Source organism: Tupaia chinensis, unplaced genomic scaffold (genome assembly GCF_000334495.1).
Source record: "Tupaia chinensis unplaced genomic scaffold, TupChi_1.0 Scaffold000465_1, whole genome shotgun sequence".
In the NCBI taxonomy this organism is placed as follows: domain Eukaryota; kingdom Metazoa; phylum Chordata; class Mammalia; order Scandentia; family Tupaiidae; genus Tupaia; species Tupaia belangeri.
The window spans coordinates 195,507-200,932 of NW_006159974.1; positions in this window are offsets into that span (position 1 = coordinate 195,507).

Genomic DNA, 5,426 nt, shown 5'->3' on the forward strand with positions numbered 1-5,426 from the left:
GGAGGAGAATGGGTTGCAGCATGGCTATCCCCCCCAGGGGGTGATTTCTCGCTTTCTGTCTCTCTGTCTGTCTCTGTCTTTCTGGTGAGTGCACGTGCCCTATAGCAAGAAAAAAAAAACCCTCTCAAAAGAAAGAATTTAGCTCTTGGGCCGACCTTGAAGCCTAGTGGTTAGGGGAGCTGGATCCCACATGCCTGACTGTGGTTTGAATCTTGGCCCTGGTATCTTGAGAAATATTCTGGGAGCTGAGTGTACATGCCCCAAATTCCAACAGGATGGAGAAATGAAAAAGAAGGTATTGTGGGTGGCGTGATCACACCCACTGCAGAATGCTTTCTCTCTCTCTCTCTCTAACTGTAGGAGAGGCTGGCAGTGATAGTCACAGTTTCCGTGTACTGTAGGGAGAAGAGCATTCATTTGGGATACAGAGAAACTGAGTTTGAGCTCTGGGATTAGCACTGTGCTTTTAACAAAGCACCCCAGGCCCATGGACCTCAGGGGAGTGCTTTGGGATTTAACTTTTTATTGTATGTCAGATACATTTAAACATTCAAGTTAGGAAAAAGTGAAATGGAGAAATGACTATTTTAATTAAAATGTATTTCTTTCTTTACAATAACAGTTAAATGATCATTATAAAAAAAAACCTGTTTACAGAAATGTGCACTATAGCTTTACACCGAGACAGAAAATCACCAGTAGTGATGTAGGATATGTTCTTTGGATTTGTTTTTCACATATAAAAACTATTGGGACCAGGAGGTGGTGTAGTGGTTAAGATGCTGGACTCTTAGTACACATGGTGTACTATGGTTCGAGTCCTGGCCCTGGCTTGAAAATCATACCAGACACATGTGTGTGCACGCCCAAAATCCTGAGAGGAGAATGGAGAAGGAGGGTTTGCAGCCTGGCCACCTCCCCAGGGGGTGATTTCTCACTTTCCTGCTCTCTGTCTCTCTGTCTCTCTGTCTCTCTCTCTCTCTCTGGCGAGTACATGCACCCTATGACAAAAAAACTCAAAAAAAAAAAAAAATTATTGGCCCCATAGTCTAGTGCTTAAGGGAGCTGGATTCTACATTGCTGACAATAATTCGAGTCCTTGTTCCATGTCTCAGTTCCTTGTTGGGAAATATGCTGCATGTGTGTACATGGATGTGCAGGAGAAAGGGAGGAGAAGGGATTGTGGTGTGATTGGGCCTCATGGGAGGAGTGTTTTCTCCCTCTTCCTCTTTCTCTCTCTGGTGAGCACATGTGCCCTCTGACCCCCCCCCCAAAATTATTTAATCATTTTTGACTTATAAAAACAAATTTTTTTTTTTGTTTGTTTGTTTGTTTTTGCTACAGGGCACATGCACTGGCCAGAGACAGAGAGACAGAAAGTGAGAAATTACCCTTCAAGGGGGATGGCCACACTGCAATTCCTTCTCTTTGCTCCCCTCAGGATTTTGGATATGCATGTACACACACCTGGCATGAAATTCAAGCCACTTATTTCAGGAATCAAACTGCAATCAGCCATGTGGGAGTCCAGCGCCTTAACCACTATACCACCTGCTTGCCCCAACAACAGGAAATTTTAAAGTTTTAATTTTTTTTTTTTAATTGCTGGAGGATGCGTGTACTTGCCAGGGAGTGAGAAGAGGGTGAGAGGAAGAAAACATCCTCCGATTGGGCACGTTCATGCAACATTTCCTTTTCCTCCATTTCTCTATCTTGTTGGGATTTTGGACATACATGTACATGTACATGTGCCTGGCATGTTTTTCAATCCACCGGGATTCGACCTGGGTATATATATATAAAAAATATAAATAAAAAAAACATGGCCAAGCTGCTATGGCATAGCAATGGGGCAGGTGTCCTGCAAGGTTAGAAGCTATGGGTTCAAATCCCTGGGTTGGCCTGAAAGCATGCCTGGCATGAATAGGCACTCAGGATTATGGACTGAGGGCAGTCTACTATTTAAACTTTTAATACAGGGGCCATCAGGTAGTGTGGTGGTTAGGCCACTGGACTGCCACATGGTCGATCACAGTTTGAGTCCCAGACTTGGAGGCTTTCTTTCTCACTTTTCCTCTCTCTCTCGCTGGTCAAATTAAATAATAATAAGTAAAATTAAATAAATGATTCTCTCATTTACTTATTATTTACACATGCATGCACACGTGCTTGGCATTTTTGTCAAACCACTGGATCCAGGACTTGAACCACTGAATTGCCTATGTGGAGTTCAGCTGCCTTAACTACCATGGCACTTACTGGCCCAAGAATTTTCAGTTCTTCTGATGACCCCACAATGTTCGTGTTTCCATGTCCACTTCACAATGGGGAGGCCATCTCAGAGGTAAATTCACTTGCTCAAGACCGTGAGGTTGATGCTGAGACCTCACCTTGGGCTGTCCACTTCCAAAACCCTCACTCCTTTTGTGCTGTGTTATCTCATTTTCTAACTATAGAGGATTGTTTTTGGTGGAGAGGAACCTCCTTGCCCATATATGATGGCTCCTCCCACAGAGCATAAGTAAGTACATTTTGTAGTGTAAGAAGCATATGAGGAGCTTGGAGGTGGCATGGTGGTTAAGTCAGTGGATCCACACGTTGCCAGTTGTGGTTCAAGTCCCAGACCCTGCAACTTGAATATCATGCTGGGCGTGTGCCCAAGATCCTGAGAGGAGAACGGGGAATAGGGAATTGCAGTGTGGCCATCCCCCTGGGGGATACTTTCTCACTTTCTTCACCTCTCTCTCTCTCTCTCTCTGGCAAGTGCATGTGTCCTATGGCAAAAATCTAATAATAATAATAATAATAATATGAATAATTTATAGAAAGATAGAAAATGTCAATTCTTTATTATTATTTATTTTTACACAGGTAACAGAACAAAACTTTCTTGTGCAGTTCTGTTATCTGGCATTCGACAGAAATGTAGACTCATTAGGTAGCTGGGTCACTGGGTAGCTGGGTAGAAGCACCTGGGTCAGTGGTAGCTTCCTGCTTATATAGGCCATTGGTCCATACAAGCGCACGCACGAGAGAGAGAAAGAGAGAAACACCCTTGATAGGGTCTCATCACACTGCCACCCCCTTTCCTTGATGTCTCAGGATCCTTAATGCCTGCTCATGGCAGGTATGTTTTCAGTCCAACCCAGGGATTTGAGCCCACGGTTGGCCACATGACTTCTAGCCTTACAGGGTACCTGCCCCGTGGCACTGCCAGAACTATTGACATGCTACTTTTTTTGTCAGTAATGTTGGGGAAAGAATCCCTGCTCCACCCGCCTCTTGTAATAAACAACTCAGAAAGTGTTGCTTCTTCAGCGGGTGGTTCTCCTTGTTCTTGGCAGTGTTTAGATCCCTGTGGAATGACTCTTAAAAAACACATCTTTGGCCATCAGGGTAAAAGCCTCTTTAGGGTATGATTAAGGTACTTAAGAACTCTGATGGGGAGGCAAACAAACAAAAGTAAACAGGTATGACAGAGTGTGTGGATTTCATTTTTGAAGTGATAGGTGGGGCATGCTTGTTAGTGCTGAGCCTGGTGTGTGCTGTTGGGACAGTGTGTTGAGGGGAGCATGCAGGAGCTGCCTTGTGGGTCTGGGGGACATACATGGCTCCACAGTAGAGGTGTTGTGTGAGCAATGAGGCCTTGACTGGGAGGCAGGGATTCTCTGAGCACAAAGGCATGCCATGCCTGGGGTGCATAGTGTGTTGGTTGCATGAGGGCGAGGTTGTATGGTGGAGCTTGTCTGAAAGTGCCTTCTGAACCATGTAAACAAATGGCAAGGCTTTTAAAAAAGGTCAATGATGTGATTAATTCAGATCAATGTTTTCTTGTGTTGGGTATTCAGACTTTATTTCTGCCCACTACCCTTCTATCTGGGTGGATTAACAGTCATTGCGGAATTTTTACTGTGCCTGATTTTGTAATCATACTGTGTGAGAGTTATGCGTCTTTTTTTTTTTTTTTAATAATTGTTTATTTAATTTTATTTATTCATTCACTCATGTTAATTTGGAGAGTTAAGCATCTTAAAAGTGTTCTTCCTCCCCACACCTGTCTCCAAGTGAGATGTTTATATCAGTTGTGTACCTGTTGGGATTAACTTGCCACACAGCCATGTGAGTGTATGTGAAGGTGGCACAGGAGGCATATGAGGTGGTGGCTTTGTAGACAGGTAGCCCCCTGTTGGATGGGTCTGTCAAAACCAAATTCATCAGCCCCTGTTATGAATGATGTTGGTTGATATGGCAGCCTGCTTTATGCTTAGAGCTATGAGGGATCTTCAAGAAGTTCATGGCAAATACCCATTATGTTAATTACAAAGAGCACTGTGTCCTTGCCAGAGAGAGAGGGAGAGAGAGAGGTAGAAAGTTAGAAGGAGAAAGCACCCCCAGTGAGATGTGGTCATTCCACAGTCCCTTTTTTCTCCATCCTGTAAAGGATTTGAGGCATGTACTTGAAGTGTTTTCTAAACAGCCAGGCCAGCAGGTGGCATCGTGGTTAAAGGTGTTGAACTCCCACATGGCCCATGGGGTTCGAGTCCCAGACCTAATGGCTTACTTTCTCTCTCTCTATCTCTGTCTCTCTGTCTCTCTCTGTCTCTCTATTCCCCTCTCTGGGCAAATTAAAATAAATAAGTAAAGTTAAATAAAATAAATTAAAATAAAAAAGAAAAGTTAAAAAAAATAATTCTTAAAAAAAAAAAAAAAACTACCAGGGTTGTATTCAGACTGTGATCAGCCATGTGGAATTTGGCTCCCTTAACCACTAGGCTGTGAGACCTCCTTTAATTCTTTCACATCAGAATAAACTCATACTTTAATTCTATTTCTACAAACTGAAGTCTTCTCGTACTGTGAACAAAGTACCTGAGAATCTGGTCCTTCTGGATAACTTTTGGAGAAAGCCACATATTTATTTCACTTATAAAGAGGAGACATGGGCTGGGGAAAATTTTAGAATTGTCTTTTTTTTTTAGAGTTTTTTGCTGTAGGGCGCATGCGCTCGCCAGAAAAAGAGAGAGAGACAGAAAGCAAGAATTCACCCCCTGGTGGGATGGCCACGCCACAGTCCCTTCTCTTCCGTTCTCCTCTCATGATCTTGGGCACACACGCACATGAGCCCGGCGTGAGTTTAAGCCACCAGGTCCGGGACTCGAACTGCAGTCGACTACATGGGAATTCAGCGACATAGCCATTACACTAACTGCTGCTCCCTAGAATTGTCTTTTTTTTTTTAAAGAATTATTTTTACTTAACTTTATTCATTTATTTTTAAAAATTTGACTAGAGAGGGACAGAGAGAGAGAGAAAGCAAGCTCCCAGATTTGGGACCCGAACTGTAGCTGGCCACTTGGGAGTCCAGTGCTCCCAACCACCACACCACCTACCAGCCCCGAGGAATTAATTTAAGTGGAGTCCTGGAG